Source organism: Bubalus kerabau, chromosome 16 (assembly GCF_029407905.1).
Source record: "Bubalus kerabau isolate K-KA32 ecotype Philippines breed swamp buffalo chromosome 16, PCC_UOA_SB_1v2, whole genome shotgun sequence".
In the NCBI taxonomy this organism is placed as follows: Eukaryota; Metazoa; Chordata; class Mammalia; order Artiodactyla; family Bovidae; genus Bubalus; species Bubalus kerabau.
The window spans coordinates 51,842,955-51,864,660 of record NC_073639.1 but is presented as its reverse complement, the minus strand read 5'-3'; the positions used below and the strand labels follow the sequence as shown (position 1 = coordinate 51,864,660).

The window sequence follows — 21,706 nt, the reverse complement described above, 5'->3', positions numbered from 1 at the left end:
GGAGCTTGTTGCTAAATAAGAACTTTCACAAAACGTTGTCAGACAAATGAATTGCTTTGGCGTTCTGAAAAATAATTTGGCCTTGCTTATTATCCTAAAGAATTAAATATTCTTTGACCCATAAATCTCAATTGGGATTTTATCTTCAGTAGTAAAATCACCAGTACATAAGGATGTGTGCATAATTATTCACACTGACAAAATATTGGGAAGAGACTTACCTGTCGGTAGGTGAATGGCTGAATCAATTATAGTAAAACTTTCCTTTTGATTATCATGCAGTTTTTTTTTTTTTAAAGAAAGAAGTAATTCGGTATATACTGATGTGGAAGAAGAAGAATACACAGAATATATACCTTTAAGCCAAAATATGTTAATCTTTTATGAAAAACTATGCATATATACAAACATTCATTTAGATAGTATAGCTGACATTTCAGGCTTCCCTGGTGGCTCAGTGGTAAAGAATCCACCTGCCAATGCAGGAGATGTGGGTTTGATCCCTGGGTCAGGAAGGTCCCCTGGAGAAGGAAATGGCAACCCGTTCTAGTATTCTTGCCTGGAAAATCCCATGGACAGAAGAGTCTGGTCGGCTATAGTCAATGGGGTCACGAAGAGTCAGACATGACTAAAGTGACTTAGCACAGCTGACATTTTAACTGAAACCATATTATTTGATAGTTTCCTTTCTTTGTTTTACCTCTCCTGCAAGGAAACATGAAAAAGCGTTCTGCAGATTATGGCATTCCAGTTGAGATATTTCAAATCCTGAAAGATGATGCTGTGAAAGTGCTGCACTCAATATGCCAGTAAATTTGGAAAACTCAGTAGGGGGCACAGGACTGGAAAAGGTCAGTTTTCATTCCAATCCCAAAGAAAGGCAATGACAAAGAATGCTCAAACTACTGCACAACTGCACTCATCTCACACGCTAGTAAAGTAATGCTCAAAATTCTCCAAGCCAGGCTTCCACAATATGTGAACCATGAATTTTCAGATGTTCAAGCTGGTTTTAGAAAAGGCAGAGGAAACAGAGGCCAAATTGCCAACATCTGCTGGATCATGGAAAAAGCAAGAGAGTTCCAGAAAAACATCTATTTCTGCTTTATTGACTATGCCAAAGCCTTTGACTGTGTGGATCACAATAAACTGTGGAAAATTCTGAAAGAGATAGGGATACCAGACCACCTGACCTGCCTCTTGAGAAATCTGTATGCAGGTCAGGAAGCAACAGTTAGAACTGGACATGGAACAACAGACTGGTTCCAAATAGGAAAAGGAGTACGTCAAGGCTGTATATTGTCACCCTGTTTATTTAACTTATATGCAGAGTACATCATGAGAAATGCTGGGCTGGAAGAAACACAAGCTGGAATCAAGATTGCCAGGAGAAATATCAATAACCTCAGATATGCAGATGACACCACCCTTATGGCAGAAAGTGAAGAAGAACTAAAGAGTCTCTTGATGAAGGTGAAAGAGCAGAGTGAAAAAATTGGCTTAAAGCTCAACATTCAGAAAACGAAGATCATGGCATCTGGTCCCATCACTTCATGGGAAATAGATGGGGAAACAGTGGAAACAGTGTCAGACTTTATTTTTTTGGGCTCCAAAATCACTGCAGATGGTGACTGCAGCCATGAAATTAAAAGACCCTTACTCCTTGGAAGGAAAGTTATGACCAACCTAGATAGCACATTGAAAAGCAGAGACATTACTTTGCCAACAAAGGTCTGTCTAGTCAAGGCTATGGTTTTTCCTGTGGTCATGTATGGATGTGAGAGTTGGACTGTGAAGAAAGCTGAGCACCAAAGAATTGATGCTTTTGAACTATGGTGTTGGAGAAGACTCTTGAGAGTCCCTTGGACTGCGAGGAAATCCAACCAGTCCATTCGAAAGGAGATCAGTCCTGGGTGTTCATTGGAAGGACTGATGCTGAAGCTGAAACTCCAATACTTTGGCCACCTCATGTGAAGGGTTGACTCATTGGAAAAGACCCTGATGCTGGGAGGGATTGGGGGCAGGAGGAGAAGGGGACGACAGAGGATGACATGGCTGGATGGCATCCCCGACTCGATGGACATGAGTCTGAGTGAACTCCGGGAGTTGGTGATGGACAGGGAGGCCTGGTGTGCTGTGATTCATGGGGTCGCAAAGAGTCAGACACGACTGAGCGACTGAACTGAACTGAACTGAACTGAAGGATATGCGACAGAGGATGAGATGGCTGGATTACATCATCAACTCAATGGACATGAGTGTGAGCAAACTCTGGGAGATCGTGAAGGACAAGGAAGCCTGGCCTGCTGCAGTCTGTGGGGTCACAAAGAGTCGAACACAACTGAGCAACTGAACAACAACAACAAAACAATGGAAATAAGCCACAGTGGACTGACTTACATGACTGAGTGCGTTGCAAGTCTTTGCACTGGTAACAGTCAGTGTCCCTGTCCTGTCTTGTCACAGAAAGCACACTCTCTTTCATGACATTTTGGTGACATTCTCATTAGGGGGCCTGATTCTTCCAGAGTTGGGCTAGCAAATAGATTGCATCTCAAGAGCAAACTTGGGTGATTGGTAGTGGCAGTCTGAAGCTAGGTCAGGGCTTAATGGAAAAACATCATGATTAATTACCAAAGTCTTCCTTTCACCAGTGGAGGTGGGGACTGTTGAAGCAGAGTCTGAATTTGACAATCTAGTTATAGATGATGTTTAAGACAGGTGTTCTGGGTGGTTCAGTGGTCAAGACTCTGTGCTTCTACTGCAGGGGGCATGGGTTTGATCCCTGGTCAGGGAACTAAGATCCCCACATGCTGTGGTATGGTCAGGAAAAACAAAAAAAGATACAAAAGGAAAAAAAAAAAGACAGGTGTTCTGTGATGGGAAACAGAAATCACGGTGTCCATTAGTCGAAAAACCTAATACCAGATACCTTCAGAAAGTCTCCACACATAAATATTAACTTGTAATCTGTTGACTTGAAATAGAAAGATGTCACAAATTTTGATAAGGAAAGCCCACTACATCCTAATTTTTAAAACATATTTTTACAATCACAGCCATTTAGGGCACGAAATCCAATTCATTAAAGCCAAACAGATCATAAGTGTGAAATTCCTTCGATTTATAATAGCCTCATGGGTGAGTCTCCTGGGCAGCTTTGGCTGATGAAATACTTGACATTTTTAGAAAATTACATAACAATTTTACAACCTTCAAAAAAAACTTTACAAAGATGTATTATTTTCTATGAGTATTACATCTGTTTGATACTAATGACACTTGGATGATGATAATCAAGAAATTTAGAAGCATTTCTGTACACGGATGACTTACTTCCCAAAAAGTTACGTGTAAGTGCTTTCATTTGTGTTCAAGGTGAGTCTATGACAAAACTTTCTTAATAGGATTTCCACTCTTTTTACCATGAAGTTTCCCAATAATGTAGTTTTCTCTCAACATCACACCAACAATGTAGGTGTTCAATATCGGGGCTGACTCTCTAATACAACATTCACAGTTTCTTGTATCCCATCACCCTTCCCTTTCCTCACCCTAATTTTATCTTAGCCAAGGCATGTCTACCTCTTATTTGATAATACGCTAGCCTTCAGAATTCTTCCTATTTTCCATTGACTCTTAAAATACACAAAGAATTCTTCACCATGAAACAGCTTTGGGGTTTTAAAACATATGTATTGAAGTACATTTTAAATACTATTTAATACAACCATTGCTGGTGTATATTTCAATCACTGTAATTACATTTCCCAAATTGTGTGATCATCTAGACCATTTTGAGGGTATTTCCACCATCCTAGCAAGATCCCTCATGCTTATTTACAGTTAATCTCCATTTCTATCCTAAGCCCCTAGCAACCACTAATCTACCTTCTGTCTCTGTAACAGTTTGCCTTCTCTGGACATTTTTCATGTAAATGGAATCATGCAATATGTGGTCTTGCGTCTGCTGCTTTCACTTAGAATAATGGTTTTGAGGTTCAGCCCATGTTGCTATCTTTATTAACAGACCATTTCTTTTCTTTTTTTTTTTTTAATTTTATTTTATTTTTAAACTTTACATAATTGTATTAGTTTTGCCAAATATCAAAATGAATCTGCCACAGGTATACATGTGTTCCCCATCCTGAACCCTCCTCCCTCCTCCCTCCCCATACCCTCCCTCTGGGTCGTCCCAGTGCACTAGCCCCAAGCATCCAGTATCGTGCATCAAACCTGGACTGGCAACTCGTTTCATACATGATATTTTACATGTTTCAATGCCATGCTCCCAAATCTTCCCACCCTCTCCCTCTCCCACAGAGTCCATAAGACTGTTCTATACATCAGTGTCTCTTTTGCTGTCTCCTACACAGGGTTATTGTTACCATCTTTCTAAATTCCATATATATGCATTAGTATACTGTATTGGTGTTTTTCTTTCTGGCTTACTTCACTCTGTATAATAGGCTCCAGTTTTATCCACCTCATTAGAACTGATTCAAATGTATTCTTTTTAATGGCTGAGTAATACTCCATTGTGTATATGTACCATAGCTTTCTTATCCATTCATCTGCTGATGGACATCTAGAGAAATGCAAATCAAAACGACTATGAGGTACCATTTCACACCAGTCAGAATGGCTGCAATCCAAAAGTCTACAAGTAATAAATGCTGGAGAGGGTGTGGAGAAAAGGGAACCCTCTTACACTGTTGGTGGGAATGCAAACTAGTACAGCCACTATGGAGAACAGTGTGGAGATTCCTTAAAAAACTGGAAATAGAACTGCCTTATGATCCAGCAATCCCACTGCTGGGCATACACACTGAGGAAACCAGAAGGGAAAGAGACACGTGTACCCCAATGTTCATTGCAGCACTGTTTATAATAGCCAGGACATGGAAGTAGACCATTTCTTTTTATTGCTTACCGTTTCTTTGCATGAATATCACACATTGGGCTTACCCATTCATAAGCTGATGGACATTTGTGCTGCTTCCAATTTTTTATCATTGTTAATAATGGTGCTGAAATCACTCGTGTGCAAGTCTTTGTGTGGACATAAAATTTCATTTCTTTTGCATACATATCTAGTATTGAAATTGCCAGGTCATGTGGTAAAGCTATGTTGAGCATTGTAAGACAAAGTTTTCCAAAGTTGCTGCACCTTCTTCCATTTCTACCAGCAAGGCAGGAGGCTTCCTGTTTGCCATATGCTTCTATTGTAGGTTTGTTTTTAAATTCCTACATTTGTTTCATTATAATGGAAGTTTTTATATTGCAGTTTGTTTTATACTAATTGACATTATAAGATTAACATACATATGTCCCAACCTTCATAGCAGCTCTATTTACAATAGCCAAGATACAGAAGCAACCCAAGTGCCCCAAAACAGACAACTGGATTAAGAAGACGTGATATATACATGATATAACATTACTCAGTCATAAAAAGAATGAAGTAATACCATTTGCACAACATGGATGGACCTAGAGAATATTATGCTTAGTGAAATAAGTCATACAAAGACAAATACCATATATCATTTGTATGTGGACTCTAAAAAAATAATACAAATGAATATATATACACAAAACAGAAACAGACTTACAGATATAGAAGACAAACTTCTGGTTACCAAAGGGGAGAAGAAAGTGGGGAGGGACAAATTAGGGGTATGGAATTAACAGATAAAAACTACTATGTATAAAATAGATAAGCAACAAAAGGATATGGTAGAGCACAAGGAATTATATCAAATATCTTATAAAAAACTTTCAATTTTATCTAATCTGCAAAAAAAAAACAAAAAACTAAGCTAAATCACCATGCTGTACACAAGAAACTCATTTAACATTTTAAATCAACTACAGTGCAATAAAAACATTAATCTCTTTTGAAAAACACTCTGGAAACACAACAACATCCAGATGACTAAACAAACATGGTGGTCAAGAAAAAGTGACCATGAGACTTCCCTGGTGGTCCAGTGGCTAGGACTCCACACTATCAATGCGGGGGGCCCAGGTTCGATCCCTGGTCAGGGAACTAGATCCCACATGCCACAACTAAGAGTTTGCATGCTGCAACGAAGACAGCAGATTCTGAGTGCCACAACTATTAATAAGATCTGTGTAGTCAAATAAACACATATTTAAGAAAAGTAAAATTGACTACACACACATATCCTGACATAGCTTAATCACGTCCTTCTTTTTGAAGTAGAACTTTGTTCCTGTTTATATAGTTAAATAGAAGTGAGTTTCTGATACTGATGTGAGGTGGGCAGGATATGGTATTCATAGTTGCCATTCACCGAACATGTTTCAAGAACAGGAACCAACTGTGATCATTTCCAGCTTTATCGTGTGTGGTTTAGAACAACCCAGTGAAGCAGCTTTGATTGTCTCTATCTACACTCAGAGACTAGTATTTGGAAAGTTTAGCACATTCCTCAGGCCTGCACAGGCAAGGCAGGACTGAGATGACATGTGAAGCCTTGCCATAACATGTGAAGAGCTCATGTTCCAGCATGAGATCATTGGGAGGAGAGCATGACAATTGGTGTACATTTGAAGAAGAATGGGATGTGGCTGTTTGGTGCACACATTTTCAGGAGCCCAGAAAACTGGCAGCTGAGAGACACCCATCTCTCTATCTAGGTCCACTGAAGGCCACTGTTAGTATTGGCTAGAAATTGTGCTCAGGAGCTTGAAAGTGAAACCATAGAAGTGATTCCTTTTTCTCAAACAGCCACGAGTCCAGAAGTAGGCACTTCAGGTTTGCATAACATCTTGCATCTTCATGACCTAGTGCATGGCCTTCCTCTTATAACTGCCTCATTATCACAAGATGGCTGCACCACATCCTTCCTTCAGTCAGCAATTCAGGAAGGGAGATTATGAAGGAGAAAACAACAAGGAGAAAGAAAGCTCCTCGAGCAGAAAAGGAAAACCTTTCCAGAGATTGTTTGGAATCCCTTTCATAAGACCCCACCTAAGACCAGAGGAGGCTCAGAAATGTAGTCTTATAGCTGAGACAGTCGTTCCTCTGCAGAGAGTCAGGATTCTGTAAATACGAAAGAAGGCAGAAGGAGGATGGGGAAGGCAGTGAGTAGCCGTTGCCACATTAATGTTTAAATGTCTCTCATCTTAAGAGAAGCTCAACACACTCCCTCTCCAATCCTGTCTCAAATTGTTAAAATATTGGAAGAACCACTTGCTGAGCATGAAATTTCTAAATAATAATAATGATAATAGCAGCAGCTAACAAATAGTGCTTACTGTGAACCAAGTCCTCTTCTAAGCTCTTTACATATATTAATTACATTTATTTAATTTTTATTGGCGTATAGTTGCTTTTTTTTTTTTTTTTTTTTTGCCACACTCTGCAAGCATGTGGGATCTCAGTTTCCCCACCAGGGACTGAACCTGCAACCCCTGCAGTGGAAGCTCAGAGTCCTAACCACTGGACCGCTAGGGAAGTCTCAATATATTACCTAAATTTAAATCCAACAATCATGTGAGGGAAGCAGTATGTGAATATCATCACCATTATTCAAATGGGGACACTGAGGCACAGAGAGGTTGGGTAATTTGCCTCAAGCCACACAGTCTGGCAGAAGTGGGAGGAGCCACGGGTGCAGTGCGGCTGCAATGCACATGACATTTTCATTCATCTGACGCTCTTTCACAAGCAGAATGTGTGGTCTCGTTTAGAGACCTATAACCTCTTAAGAGATACATGACCTTGGCAAAGTCACTTTCCTCTTGCTGAAGTTTTACTGCTCGCGTGCCACGAGGGTGATGACAAAAACCTCAAAGGATGTTTGTAAGGCATAAGTAAGACCTCATATATGAAGCACACATACCAAGCGAGCTTTGCATCATCAGTGCTTCTGCTGAAATGTTTATCATCTCTGAGATTTGAATCTCACTTAGGGTGAAAACAATAATGTGTGTGTGGATGGTAGGAGATAGGGAGGCGGATGACCTAGGGGGTATACTTGCCAGGTTTGGCAGAGGGATAACACTCCATCATTTCTTCTCTTGGTCAGAAAATAAAGCCTAGGGCTTCCCTGGTTGGCTCAGTGGTAAAGAATCTGCCTGCCAATGCAGGAGACGTGGGTTCAATCCCTGATCTGGGAAGATCCCATGTGCTGAAGAGCAGCTAAGCCCATCACCACAACTACTGAGCTCGTGAGCCACAGCTAGTAAAACCCGCATGCCTAGAGCCCGTGCTCCGCAACAGGGGAAGCCACGACAGTGAGAAGCTGGAGCCCTGCAACTAGACGGGAGTAGTTCTTGCTCGCCACAACTAGAGAAAAACCCTGTGCAGCAACGAAGACACAGCACAGTCAGCAGATACACAAACAGAGGAATATAAAGCCTACCATTAAGGAAGCCTCCTCTGCTTTTCATTTGATCCCAGTCATTTTGACTCCCTATGCACCCCAGTTTTTTTTAAGAATACTGATAAAATTAAAAAGCACTTAGAAAAATAGCATTTCTGGGAGAAAGTGAACCTTGTGAATTTCCTACAGGGGGAAAATAAAACAGTGGATCTGAGGATGCCGCAATGCAAGAGGTATTAAGACTTCGAGTTTACTTCAAGGGGGATTTTCACTTTAATTGCTGTATTAACAGATTTTCCAGGTATTAAGTCCCACTGAGCTGATCTCAATCATCTTTTCACATCCTGTCTCTGCTCTTATTGCTGTGTTTTCAATCCTCTCTACAATTAATGGAAATTTGTAGATGGGTCATTGAAGCTTCTATAAAGATGTATATACAATAGTAAATGTTTTCAATTACCTGATAAACAAAAACACAAAATCCATGAAGGGAAGAGTGAATAGAGGGACAAAAAACACAGAAACACAAAGAGGAGAAAACCAAGAATACGGCAGGTCAGATGTGACAGAATTGGGGACAAGAGATTGGTTTCTTTTAAGTGAATTTAAAAATCAGTTTTAAATTGGATAGTTCAGCATCCAGGTGTACTTTACAACTATGTCACAACACAACAACATCTTGTTATAGAACATCAAAACACTTTTCCTTTAAAACAAAAACAAAAAGGAAAAAAAAAAAAACACAAAAACCCTTCAGGGCCCAAGTGTGAAATTTGAATGATGAAGACCAAAGAGGTGAAGTCTTCAAATTTGCATTTTTCTATTTTGCAACTTTGTGGTTAATGTGATCCATGTTCAAGAATTCTTAACATGTGTTATTACTGGGATGAGGGATTCCATTGCTTATATAAGATAGAGAGGGTTCAAATAGAAACTTTGATTTTTATTTATTTTTTTGGCCCTAGGACAAAATCTAGTTTTCCTTGGTAGAGAAATGGATTAGCCATGGCCAGTTCTCAATTTTCCATATTCATGAAGGCTGACATCAAACAGCCAAAGACAACCCAAAACAAAACAGAAAACAATATTTGGCTTCAGGAGGCATTATGCTTTTTAATGGAAATACATGTCTTGGACATTTTCTCAAGGGAAAAGCTATTACCTTTCATCACCTGGTCCTCAATTCTTACAAAGGCCCTCGAGAATGATGAATTCCTCTCACTACTGAGGGGGAGGGGATGGAGAAAATGCCATCAGCCATGGCTAGAGGTTCTCCTTGGGAAATAAGCCTCCTTGAGAGCAGCTGAAGAAATGTGAATTTTGCCACTTAATTGTATTCAACAGCTCATCATTACTCATTGGAAATCTCTTAGGTTGGTCTGGCCAAGTGTTTGGGAATTGCGCCCTAAACTCTACTGGGTGCTGAATTAGATGAGCTGGGTCTGTCAGTAGGGGTTCAGCTGCCATTCACAGAAAGCCCCCTCATCGTGATACACAGAAAGGGGGGCTACTAGATGGAATGACTTTAAAAAATCATTGTCAGATTAATGTGATTAATTAATCAAGAGCTGGAGAAACCAGCTCCAGAGTGGGATTAGAAACCCACAGAGAAGGACCACCAGGGAGTGGCTGCAGCCTCTGCTGATTAGGAATTCAGAAATTCAGGAAACACCGTCCCGCCAGGGGCTCCTGGAACACACTTTAGCTCTTGTTGGGGAAGTTTGGCCAGAACTGCTGGATCCAGAGCAATGACACTGGCCCTTGCTAGATCCACACCAGGTAAAGGTTGCTTCAGCCTGCTGCTTATCACCTTATAAGGTAGTTCTGAGGTTTGACTGTGTTTGAGAGCATCTGATGGACAGATCCCTAATATGCAGGATCTTGGCTTCCTGGGGGTCTGCAAAGTACAGTTTTTAGATTTTCCATCTATAAAGTCTCAAAGGATGTTGACTGGGCCAGCTGACCATTCCTAACTCATCTAGGTTTAAACCCAGCTCTGCATTTTGCCTGTGGAACAGCCCTTAGACACCACTCTGCCTTATTTTTATGATCTGTAAATAGCGATAAACTATCTCATGGGGTTGATTGTGAGAATTAAATCACTATAAAGCCCATGACAAAGTGCAAGCTCACAATAAATGCTGATTAGCCCTGACTCCCCTGACCTTTTCCCATGGGTACTATCTTCCAGCTGGCAACAAGAGATGGAGACATACAGGAAGGAAAATGTCCTTGCTCCTTAAACTTGGGGAGGTAAGAATGGATATTGCTAAGGAGAGTGAAGGAGACAGGCATATGTCTCAGCCAAATTAGACTGAATACCCAGTGCATACTCTAGCTAGGCCTTGGGTGCATGCCTGGTGGTGGGAACCTGGCTTGAGATGAAGGATCAGGGACAATCCCAGGACTCAGTCATGTCCAGCTCTTTGTGACCTCATGGATCATCACCCACCAGGCTCCTCTGTCTGTGGAATTTTTCAGGCAAGAATACTGGAGTGGGTTGCCAAAGCCCTCCTCTAGGGGATCTTCCCGACCTAGGGATAGAACTTGCGTCTCTTGCATCTCCTGCATTGACAGGTGGATTCTTTACCACTGTGCCTCCAGGGAAGCCCCCAGGTTCATGTTCTTCTGGCTTTATTCTGGGGAGCTTCCAAGAATGGAAACTGGTCCTGCACTTCCTTATCACAGCAAGGAGGATGGATGCCTTCCACCTCTATCTCATCAGGTACTCACAACTTCCCCTTGTGTGGGCCATTGTCCTTGTCCCATATTTGCAAAAAAGGACACCGAGTTTCAGAGCGATTCAGTGACTTACTTGATGATCCCAGCAGCTGAGTCTAGTGCTCACATGTTTCTGCTTCAATGTGCTGCTTATCTGGATTTCCCAAAGGATTATTCTTCTGGGCCTCAGATGTTCCAGAAAGTCAATTTTCTTTCAGTTTACCTCTCATGGGAGATGAAGGGCAAAGACCCATCTGTCACGTCTGGGCTGAGAGCCTAAGAACCCAGCTGCCTGGAGTGTCTCTCGTCTTCTCCAAAGTGATGCACATGGGATTCCTTTTGGGTATTGGATCCGATCAGCGGGTCTTACTTTACACACCAGATCTGGGTTCCAACCACGTGTTCTCACCTTTATCACTCTTGCTCTGCTGGAAGCCATCATCACCTCCTCCCAAAGAATTATCGGGTTGGTAAAAAACTTGGTTCAGGTTTTCCCGGAGATCTTACAGAAAAAGCCAAATGAACTTTTTGGCCAGCCCAATACAGTAGCCTAAGTGGACATCCTGCTCCACTGTGACCCCTGTAATTTTATTGTTCATGTAGCAGCCAGGAAGAACTCAGAACAGGCCTCTCATCTCCGCTGGTTTCCCATCTCACTGTAGACAAAACTTGAGTGCTCATCACCTGCCCAAGTCCCCACATGGTCTGGTTCTAGGCTCCTTGGTTGACTCACCTCTCATTCCCTGCTACTCCTCTGCTCCATCCCATTGGCATCTGCACTTTCCTAAAGCACAGCAATTGCGTGCCTGCCCCAGAGCCTTTGCATCTGCTCTTCTCTCTGTCTTTTCTCCTCCCACATACCTATAGAACAGTCAGGTCTCTCTCTGATGTGACTTCTCCCACCATCCAACACAAAATTCCACTGAAACTTACTTCATCATCTTGCTTTATTCATCTCCAAGCATTTATCCATATTCACAGGTTAAGTAGCTAGGTATGTTTGGATTTTACTTCCTCCTACTAGCTTTTGAATTGTGCTGGAGAATACTCTTTACAGTCCTTGGACAGCAAGGAGATCAAACCAGTCAATCCTAAAGAAAATTAACCCTGAATATTCATTGGAAGGACTAATGCTGAAGGTGAAGCTCCAATACTTTGGCCACCTGATTCTAAGAGCTGACTTGTTGGAAAAGACCCTGATGCTGGGGAAGATTGAGGGCAGGAGGAGCAGGGCATGACAGAGGAAAAGATGGAGGGCATCACTGATTTAACATGAGTTTGAGCAAACTCTGGGAGATGATAGTGAAGAACAGGGAAGCTTGGCGTGCTGCAGTCCATGGGGTCGCAAAGAGTCCAATGTGACTTAGCAATTGAACAACGAGGATGTAAGCTTCTTTTAATGACATGCATAGGTCAGAATTCCTTTCTACTTTTTAAAAATGTATTTTATGGAAGGAGAGTTGATCTACAATGTTGTGTTCATTTCTAGTATATAGCAAAGTGACTCAGTTAAATATATATACTCTTTTTCATGTTCTTTTCCATAATGGCTTATCACAGGATATTGAATACAGTTGCCCATGCTACACAGTAGGATCTTGTTGTTTATACATTCTCTATATACTATTCCATCTACTAATCATAAACCCATAATCATTTTATATTTATCTATCTATTGATATATATTTATATCAATATATATATTTATATATTTATATATATCACATACATCTTGTTTATCCATTCATCTGTCGATGGGCATGTAGGTTGTTTCCATGTCTTGGCTATAGTAAACAGTGCTACTATGAACATAAGGGTGCATGTATCTGTTTGAATTACAGTTTGCTCTGAATATATGTCCAGCAGTAGGATTGCTGGATCCTATCGAAACTCTTTAGTTTTTTTGAGAAACCTCTATACTGTTCTCCATAGTGGCTGCATCAATTTACATTCCCACCAACAGTATAAGAGGGTTTCCTTTTCTCTATACCCTCCCTAGTATTTGTTAAATTTGTAGATTTTTTTAAATGACGGCCATTCTGACTGGTATGAGGTGGTCCCTCACTGTAGTTTTGATTTAAAACACATGCATGTTTCTGACAAGCAGAAAATTCTGAGCTCACCTGGTACTTAGTACTTGCCACTGGAGGTTGCTGCTCACGGAGCCAACACAACTCACAGCCACCCTCACCTGGCCATCTTTCACACCTTTACGCTACTCTCCTGGCTACTTCAGCAAATGAAGGTGATGTTCAAATCAATCCTAAAGGTTGGTTTCTTACCTCCTTGCTTTTCCCACACTACCTCTCTACCTTAAATGTTCTCCACTCCATTTTCCCTGATCAACTCTCGATTCTTCTTTGGGTTTACCTCCCCAGGAACCTCTGGGGACCCCTTGCTTTGTACACTCTTACTCAATGCTCAAAGAAGGCACCTGTGCAGACCTGTATTCCTGCCCTTTCCCCATCACTCAAGCCTCCTGTTAGGACCTAACTGGAATTGCTCTACAAATATTACATGTAATTTACTCTTTTTTTTTTTTTCAACTGATGTTTTTATTTTATTTTTTATTATTTTATTTTTTTTAATTTTATTTTATTTTTAAACTTTACATAATTGTATTAGTTTTGCCAAACATCAAAATGAATCTGCCACAGGTATACATGTGTTCCCCATCCTGAACCCTCCTCCCACATCCCTCTCCATACCATCCCTCTGGGTTGTCCCAGTGCACCAGCCCCAAGCATCCGGTATCATGCATCGCATCTGGACTGGCAACTCGTTTCATACATGATCTTTTACTCTTTCCAACAATCCCACAAGGAAGTGTGGTTCATATCATTACCAAAAGCATCTGTACAAAGGCTGACTCCCTCCAGCTAATAATCAATGGGCAAAAGATTTTATAGACAGAGGGAGGGGGCTATATGCAGAAACAGCACCGTCAGCTCTGACAGTCATCTTCACATTGGTCATCAGTGGTCTGACCCGTGTCACTCTATTTGTTTTAGGTACAGTAATCTTCAGTTCCGGGGTCAGAGTCTTTCCATTTCTTTGAGGCCAATTCTCAGAACTGTGGCAGCTTATGTCATGGTGACAAGCTGGTCATCATGTAATTAACTTCTCTCCCTGGTGGGGGTTTCAGTATCTATAAGACAGTTTCACAGGATGGCTCAGAATATTACCTACAGCCCTTGAGGAGGAACTAAAGGTATTTGACTGTGCTTAATGAGTACATTATCATTATTATTATTATTATTTGGTCTTGACTGTTTTCCTTTGTTTCTGCATTTTCTCACTTCTGTGATTAAACTTATTCTTTGGCTAAAGTTTTTCCACAGACAAAAGGCAGCAGGGGACATGGGGGTCAGGGACCAGAGAGTCATGCTCCATTTCAGTATCATCTTTATTTACAGAAGAGGAAACAGGACCGAACAAGCCTGGCCAAGAACATTCACCCAGCACGTGGCCAAGTCAAGATTTAGTATCAGGTTGCCTGGCTTCAGACTCCAGGATTCTGTTTACTATAGGAGACTATCTCTTCTGTACATTGGAGTTTATTTAATGAACTGTCTCCTTCATTAGTGAGAGAAATTCTAGAAGGGAGAAGATCCATCTCTTTCATCCTCTCCTGGTTGCTGCATCTCCTTGTCTGAGCTGCGAAGAATGTTTTCATTCTATAGCAACTCATGTCTACTGTAAATGAGACCTTAGAATGTCATTCAGGTGTGTGCAACCCTGGAACAAATATCAGGGATGGTATTCCAGTTGGGTTTTCCCCCAAAATATTGCCTAGTGACACTTCTCTTGTTCCTTGGTTACTGGGTACAAACTTAGGATCATAAAATGAATTGTGTAAGAAATATCAGTATATCTGTTTGTGTGTGTACTAAGTCGCTTTAGTCATGTCCGACTTTTTGCAACCCTTTGGACTCCTCTAGACTCCTCTGTCCATGGGATTCTCCAGGCAAGAATACTGGATTAGCTTGCCATGCCCTCCTCCAGGGGATCTTCTGGACCCAGGGATGGAATCCTCATCTCTTATGTTTCTTGCATTGGCAGACAGGTTCTTTACCACTGCCCCACCTTGGAAGCCCACGTCTCCTTACTGCAACTCAAATTACTTTTTAATTCCAGAACCCATCAGTCTCTCTGGTGGACATTTAAACTCTACTATGCTCAGGAATTTTCCCCCAATCTTTTTGTTAAAGTGTTTTAAAAGAATGAAAACATGGTCATACTTGTGTTTAGAAAAGATCAAAAAAATCAACTCAAAAAAAAGACCTTTTGATGATGTCAAGTGTTGGTAAGGATATGGAATAACTGGAACACTCCTACGCTGCTGGGGAGACGAGTGGAACTTGGCATAATCACCCTGAGAAAGTGTGTGCCAGCGTTCGTGCTAAACATACCTACTCTACACAACAAATGTATGGATACCAGGGGGGAAGCGGGGTGGGATGAACTGGGAGACTGGGATTGTTACATATACACTACTGTTATAAAACAGATAACTAATGAGAACCGACTGTATAGCACAGGGAACTCTATTCATTGCCCTGTGGAGACTCAAATGGGAAGGAAATCCAAAACAGGGGATATATGTATACGTATAGCTGACTCACGTCGCTGTAGAGTAGAAACCAACACAACATTGTAAAGCAATTATACTCCAATAAAAAGTAATTTAAAAAAAAAAGAAAAAAAGAAAACATGTATCCTTACAATATCATAGATAAATCTCACCGATACAATTTTGAGCCAAAGAAGACAGACACGAAAGAATGTATGCTGTATGACTTCATTTCTGTGAAGCTCAGTAACAGGGAAGACAAGTTTATGATGAGCGAGGTCCGAATAACTCTTCTCCTCCAGTGGAGGCGGGTCCTGGCATGCAAGAGTGAGAGCATCTGTTGGGATGATGGAGAAGTTCTGTATTTAGATCTGGGAGGCGGGGACCTGACTTCACATGTGACATTTCATCACGATTGACACTTACGACTTTTGTACATTTACTGTATATGTTAGAATTTTCTAATTTTAAAAATTATATTCTTCTATGATCAATAAAGTGCTGAACACAAATAAACTGTAATTAAAGGGTAACTCCGACGTAATATGACAGAGCAGTATGTGTTTTCAGAATCAGTTTACTTGTCAGTTCCATGTATAGTATGCCATATGGAATCTGCTTTGAACATTTTTTTTAATTGCAATTCTCAATGGAATCGCTTACGCAATAGCTTCTGGCCACTGTTTTCTCATTCCAAATCCCCAGGTTTTATGCCTGGTACAGGATTAAAAATAGACCAATAGCTACAGGATTCATAACTCCCTTTTGGGATTTTCCTTCTATAAACATTCAATTCAGTTCAGTTCAGTTCAGTTCAGTCGCTCAGTCGTGTCCAACTCTTTGCGACCCCATGAATCGCAGCACGCCAGGCCTCCCTGTCCATCACCAACTCCCGGAGTTCACTCAGACTCACATCCATCGAGTCAGTGATGCCATCCAGCCATCTCATCCTCTGTTGCCCCCTTCTCCTCCTGCCCCCAGCCCCTCCCAGCATCAGGGTCTTTTCCAATGAGTCAACTCTTCGCATGAGTTGGCCAATTTCTGGAGTTTCAGATTCAGCATCAGTCCTTCCAATGAACACCCAGGACTGATCTCCTTTAGGATGGACTGGTTGGATCTCCTTGCAGTCCAAGGGACTCTCAAGAGTCTTCTCCAACACCACAGTTCAAAGGCATCAATTCTTCAGCGCTCAGCTTTCTTCACAGTCCATTGCTGCAGGAAATTAGGGGGAAAGCACACTACAGCAGGAATTGGGATTTTGGGAATTACTCTTAAGAAAGACATTAACACATTAATATTAAATACCCCAAACTTGAAATGTACAAAGTTAATCAGGTTTACTTTGGGGATCAGATTCCTTTCTTTAGGGGCTCTGAAACGCAGTACAAGAGGTTCTGTTTGGGTCAAATATCCCTACCTGGTAACAGACAAATCCCGCCAAGAATAAGGTCAGTCCAAACACCTGATGGTCAATACTCTGCTTGCATACATGGCAAGATCATGTTTTTTAAAAAATTTTTAATTGAAGTATAGTTGATTTACAACATTGTGTTAGTTTCTGCTGTACAACAAATTGACGCTGTGATACATACATATATATCCACACATTCTTTTTCATTGTGGTTTATCACAGGATATTGAATAGAGTTCTCTATGCTCTACAGTAGGACCTTGTTGCTTATCCATCCTGCATAAAACAGTTTGCATCTGCTAACCCCAACCTCCCAATTCATCCCTCTTCCACCCCCTGCTCTCCTTCTTGGCAACCACAAATCTGTTCTCTATGAGACTATTTTTTAAACATTAGCTTAGGTCTGCCTTACTCCCTGCTTTTGTCTCTTAACCCACTTTCTCTTCACCATTCACCCATAATCTAGTCAGTTCTGTTCTTAATGTTCAGCATAAGGGCAGACACAGACTGTTTCCCAAGCAGTGAAATTTTCAAAAGTATGGCAGATTATTCAATTGTTTCCAAATACATGCTGGCCCTCCCTTTGGTAGGCTTCTGTTTTTCTGCCTATTGATATCAAGCTTGGACATGTGACTTGCTTTAACCCATGAAGTTAACAGAAGTGACATATGGCACTTTGAGACAGATGCTTAAAGAATTATGATGTGTTTCCAAGATATTTCTTTATCCCAAAACAAAGCTGTCCTCAACAGCAATGGAACATAGATAGAATGGAAAAGAGGTGCCCCATAGCTACTTATCACCAAGCATGGACTGGCAGAGAGAGCAAAAAGCAAGCTTTGGTTGGCATGAGCCCCTGAGACTTCAGGGTCATCCATTACCTAAGCTGACTTGCATAAAACATAGTTCTCCTAGGAAACAAGAAGGACACAGGTGCACAAAAGTAGAAATGGATTTTGAAGTATCCATGATAATGTAAGAGTGAAGCATCCAGTTCTTAAAACAAAAAATTGTTTATTTTTTTAAATGAATTTACAAGATAGATATTTGAAAGGAAAGCAAGGAATGAGTAGAAACTGTGGACATCTGAAAAAAAAAATGGCCAGGTCTGTCTCCCTAAGTCTCAGAGAGAGAAGGCTGTAGACAATGAAGAGATTTAGGGATTGACGAACCATGGAGACCATGACTCTATCTCTTAAAAAGAAACAAGAACCCCGAGAGGAAATGATTGTGCAGTGTGATGAGGCAAAGGATTCAAACAACAGAGTTATTTTTCCAGATTCAGTGATGTAAGGACATGATGATAAACATCTCACATGTCCCAGAGAAGCAGCAGAGTCTTTGAGGCATCTCTCTGTGTTGGAATCATTCTCCATGACTTGTAGAATGAAAGATTCATGATGTAGAAAAAGCCTAGACAGACCCACACCTGAAGCCCAGGTAGACCTCAGACATCTCAGATGTTAGCTGGCTAAGTGATGACCAAATACACTTTCCCTTCACTTTCCTCTTGAACCCTTGGCAACTGCAGATCACTCAAGACTTAGATACAATTGTGCAAAGCAATTGGAAGCCTGGATCAGGAGGGTGAAGTATGTAAAAGAACCTGACATGATTGAGAGTGAAGTGCCTTCATCCAAAAGAATGGAAGTTTGAAGCAGATACTAAGATCAACTATAGAAAAATAATATTAAGTCTTGCCCATAGGAGTTTTTAGATTGGGATTTGTATTCCTCTCTATTCTATTTAACAATTATTTTGAAATTTTCATTTATCTAGCTTTGATTATGAGTTTAGAATCCAGTCAGGAAAACAGTCTTTGTCTGGAGTTAACAGAGTGAATTTAATCCAGGGGATTAGTTTAAAAGATGTTGGATGTTCATGAAGATGTACAAAATTACATGCACTTAACTGTATACATAATACATTTTAGCAAAAACTTCAAAAGGTATTGGAAGAATCAAAAACCATAAAAAGAAGCAGTGAGGCAACTCAGGAAAGCAACTAACATCTCCAGGGATGGAGGTGGCCAGAAGGAGGTGGTCTTACTAGAGTCAGAAATGGAAGCCACCTGTTAGGAGCTGGAGTCATGGTGAAGGATGTTTGGTATGAGATGGAGCCATAGGGGAGGGAAGGCCACTGAGTGAGATGTTGCGCACAGCAGAGACAGAGAGACAGAAAGAGAGAGAGACAGAAATCCTGGGTTGTCCATTCTTCCTGCTCTCAAATCTCCTAACCTTTCTTCCATTGACTAAACCTTATGAGCACCCAGTGGGCTAGGGAGCTTGAAATATGGAATTTGGAACAATCAACCCTTTGTGATTGGAAGTAGAGCAAGGAAAGTGTGAAGAAGGGGTCTGTGAACAACTTGCCAGAAATACCTGGTTCTACATGTGCATCCCTAGTGGCTCAGAAGATAAAGCATCTGTATGCAATGCAGGAGACCTGGGTTCGATCCCTGGGTTGGGAAGATCCCCCAGAGGAGGGCATGGAAACCCACTCCAGTATTCCTGCTGGAGAATCCCCGTGGACAGAGGAGCCTGGAGGGCTACAGTCCATGAGGTCACAAAGACTCGAACATGACAGTGACTAAGCACATTCTTAGCTCTCTCTTAGGAGAGAGCCCCATGCCTCTGTGGTAAAGTAGAAATGATCCTGGACTTAGATGTCTCAAGACTCTTCCCTTTCCCCCTGCTGTGTAATTCTGGGCAAGTCACTGAACAGTCCCCATGTACTGAGATATTAAAGCCAGGACTCAACAAGCTGCAAGGCAGTAGAGGAGTCTTCAAATTATCCACCCAATTCCCCTTCCATTTTGTCCTGGTGCCTCTTGAGTGGTACAGACAGGTTTGGAACAGGGTGCTGGAATTGACTGTAGCCTCAAAGCACAGCAAAATCCTGAACACACATCTGTGTTTGACGATGCCAGAATGCACACCCAAGGCAGTACAATTGCATCTGGATTAGATGCGGGAATTTCCTTCTAGGAACACAGTTAAAACAAGTAAAAGGGAAGAGCCACCTGCATTTCATTCATGATCCAAAGTCCTTCCAATTCCTTACCTTTATTGAGTAAATAAAGCATATAATGGGTTTCCCCAATGGCTCAGTGGTAAAGAATTGGCCCACAATGCAAGAGATGTAGGAGACATGGGTTTGATCCTTGGGTCAGGAAGATCCCCTGGAGGAGGAAATGGCAACCACTCAAGTATTCTTGACTGGAAAATCCCATGGACAGAGGATCCTGGTGGGCTACAGTCAACAGGGTTGCAAAGAGTTGGACACAACTGAAGCGACTGAACACACACCATCGATGTCCTGGGGTGCTTTATCTGCCCTGCTTCCAGATGAAGGCAGGGATCCCCAGCTGATTGGCACATTGGGAGTGGACAACTTCTAGGAACTGCCCCCATATGAACAGACCCACCAACCCACTGCCTCCCACCCCATGCCAGGTCATGCTTCCTTCCAGACAGAAGCTGCTATTGAAAGACTGGTCGAGGCTGATACAAAGATCTGGTACCCTGGCTTCACCCCAACCTCAGAGCTCCCCTAGGGATAGACTGAGACCTTTGCTGAAACCACACTGAATATGCTCAGTCCTGCTTCCTCCATAAGCTTTTCCCAAGGACACACCCCTAAATACCTCCTGCACACACAAATCTCTGAGATGGAGCTTGCTTCCTGGGGAACCCTGGATAAGATAAGGGTGACCTTCAATAATGGGATTGTCAAGGTTATCTAGGTTATCTACCTCCTCCACTGTCTCCCACATCTCAAGGTCTCTATAAATCCATGCGCCCTGCAGAACTCTAGGATTTGCAATGTTACATCCCATTCTGTTATCACCAAAAGCTGCTTTGCATGATCTCTGATTTGATGATAAAGATAAAAGCGAGGTTTGGTGAGCAATGACTCATCCCACAGGTGCGACGCCCAGGTGTCCTTGAACATCATCTCCCTTGGTCTCCCTCCCTTCTGCCTTCTTCTTCTTCTGATTCTGCCTCTCCCCTTTTCCCCTCTCTCTTCACCTTCTCTGTTTCCTCTTTCTTCCCCCTCTCATCTTCCCAACTACAGTTAACATATTTAATTACCATTCTCTTGCTTAAAACTTCTCTCTCCTCTAGAGAGCCTCTGTCTTCCACTATTGGTCTATGTGGTCCAGGAGCTGTGTATGCTTTCCTCCTCAGATCCAGAAATGAGCATCTAAATCAGGCTTGGTTAATAAACATATTTCATATTCTTTGTCCATAGAGATTGCTTGCAGAATGACCATTTGATCCAAATGACTACAATGATCTAAATCCAGAATATATACATTTTTTTCTGAACTGACAAGAGAAAGATTTTCTTTCTTTTAGAATCCAAAGTGCTAAGATCTAAGTTTCCAGTTTTTGGAGGCCATCTCCTCACTGCCCAAAGTATCTGCCTAAGACTGAAACCAACCCAGAGAAAAGAGGAGATAAAAATGGACACTGATTAAATGATGGTGCCATCATATGAACCCCTGGATCCAGCCATACCTGAAGCTTCCTCCACTGTGATTTTTATCAGTGTATGAGTCAGTCAATTACTATATAGGTTTAAGTCATTGTGGGCTGAGTGTCTATCTCTTGCAGCTTAAACTCCTGGCCTTCATCCAAA

The 21,706-nt window shown here is 41.5% G+C and overlaps 1 protein-coding gene and 1 non-coding gene across 2 annotated transcripts in view; one reads left to right on the top strand and one right to left on the bottom strand.

Moving 5' to 3' along the window:
- Positions 1 to 21,706, bottom strand: part of TMEM132D (transmembrane protein 132D) — an 896,922-nt gene that overhangs the window by 358,500 nt on the left and 516,716 nt on the right. The window lies entirely within an intron of this gene.
- Positions 5,980 to 6,052, top strand: TRNAD-AUC (transfer RNA aspartic acid (anticodon AUC)). The gene has a single exon. It is a non-coding gene; the product is annotated as a tRNA-Asp (tRNA).